This window comes from Echinops telfairi, unplaced genomic scaffold (genome assembly GCF_000313985.2).
Source record: "Echinops telfairi isolate 266 unplaced genomic scaffold, ASM31398v2 ScPeMD7_1;HRSCAF=3_0, whole genome shotgun sequence".
NCBI classification, from domain to species: Eukaryota; Metazoa; Chordata; class Mammalia; order Afrosoricida; family Tenrecidae; genus Echinops; species Echinops telfairi.
In genome coordinates, this window is record NW_022103896.1 from 44,724,168 (window position 1) to 44,726,149 (window position 1,982).

Consider the following 1,982-nt stretch of genomic DNA (forward strand, 5'->3'; position numbering starts at 1 on the left):
TTTTTTTTGTCCTGTTTGCAGTAGCATACATGATCATCAAACTACTACTAGAATGTTCACACCTGTTACTGCAAGTTTCAAGCCCAGGGGAGCTCCCCTAGCATTTGCTCTAGGTCAGGGTGGGGCTGTCTGGTACCAGGCTGTACCCACTGCTGGGCGGGTCCAGCCACACAGAAGCCGTTCCCCAGACCGAGCCTCAGCGTCTTTCATGGCACACGAAGAGGCTGATTCTCAGAAGCTGGCTGGGATTGAATCCAAGGACGAAGCCGCCATGGAAACATGAGGATGCAGGACAGTGGAAGGCCCTTAGATGAGTAGCAAGCCTTCTTTGTAGTGAAGGCGGGGCTTACCCTTGAAAGGTACTTCTGAGAGGACTGAGGACATGATTGACAGGTTGACCAGACATCCCGGGCATTGCTGCCCCTTTGCCTTCCATAAGGGACGCTGTGCCTCACCCCTAACTATGGAGAACGAACCCAAAACCCAAACCAAGCCTACTTTGGACTCATGGCGACCCTGTGTAGGATTTCCAGTGCTGTAAATCTGTACAGTCTTTGTCTCACTACTGACAGACAGACAGGTGGTCCCAACAAAACGGTTTCATTTTCTAATTTTTTATAAAGGAATTGAGATTTAGGACAGCAACGAAAAGTATCTGTTGTTTAATAGAATGGCTTGCACTGGTGATGAACTTGGTGCGGAATAGCTGGAGACAAAGCAAAAAGGCAAAGGGGAGACAGCCTGTTCTGAGAAGGGCCTGCGGGGGGCAGCAGCAGCACATCACCATCTGCCCGCACACACATTGGAGGCCCAGCGAGTGAGAGCACACCGCTTCCGGCCTGTAAGATTTCCCATCACAGGCTGCCGTGATGATAGCTATAGAAATTGGGAAAGCACGCTAGCTGTCAATATGACTGACAATATGACTGATCATTTCCCACCCCCTTCTTACGCTGTCAGAGCTGTGAGCTCATTTGCACCCATGGGTTGGGGCAGGAGACGGGCAATGAGCATGAAATCATCAATTCAGTGGCGAGTGAGCAGCGGGCCTTTTCAAAGGGGAAGGCACCCATCCGTTGAGATCAGATAGTTCATAAATAGCAACTTCTGACCGGGCAGTGAACTGAATGTGGGCTTTTTTGCACAGAAAGCAAGATTTGCTCTTTAGTTCCGAATGCTTTCAGAATGCTCCAGTAATTAGATTTTTGGTTGTCCTTTATAGACATTATTAAGGCACATTTGGTCGAGTGAAAACATGCACCCATTCATGTTTTATTCCACGACTAGTAGAAAGTGGACGCTTTGTGTGATGGCTTTATGCCTGAGAAAGAACTCATCAAGAGAAAAGCTCAGCCCGGCTGTCCATTCCGTTTTTGACAGAGGCCAGCCGAGTGGTCTGCCTGCCCACAGTGTGCTTGGAGGCCAAGTGTGACAGCCTTCCTTGGTCAGACAGAGATGCGTTGACCTGGACCTTGCCTTCTTTCTTGGTGGCCGAGCCCCGTAGATCTTTCAGCCTCAAAGCTTGGTTTCTTGATTGCCTGATTCTAAGGTGGGCGAGGGCCTGTGCTGACAAGGAAGTAAGATTGAGGAGTCCCCCACCCCTTCTTGGCACCATGTTCATGGATCACAGCTGTTGTGAGTTGCCACCAAGTCAGCGCCAACTCATGGCATCCTCACGACCTTCGGGACCCATCCCGGCCTGGTCCTGCGCCATCGTCATGGCCATGGGTCTGCTCGAGTTCATGGCTGGGGCCACCATGTACTTTGGATTCCTTCCTGAGTCGGGTGCTCCTCTTCCAGCCCTCTGTGGGGACTGTCTTCTGTTTGAATGATGGAATTTTCCTTGGCTAATTTTTGGAAGTAGACCACCAAGTCTTTCTTCTGTCTTAATCTAGAAACTGCTGAAATGTGTCCCCCATCCATGACTGTCCTGGTATTTGAAACACTGATGGCATCCGGCATCCGAGCACATTGCAGACCCC

At 50.4% G+C, this 1,982-nt stretch overlaps 1 protein-coding gene and 1 non-coding gene across 2 annotated transcripts in view; one reads left to right on the forward strand and one right to left on the reverse strand.

The window, feature by feature from the left end:
* The window catches only part of RAD54B (RAD54 homolog B), a 131,864-nt gene that overhangs the window by 104,868 nt on the left and 25,014 nt on the right, over positions 1-1,982 (forward strand). The gene's annotated exons all lie outside the window — the stretch shown is intronic.
* Positions 10-193, reverse strand: LOC115868995. The gene has a single exon (XR_004045924.1). It is a non-coding gene; the product is annotated as a small Cajal body-specific RNA 16 (non-coding RNA).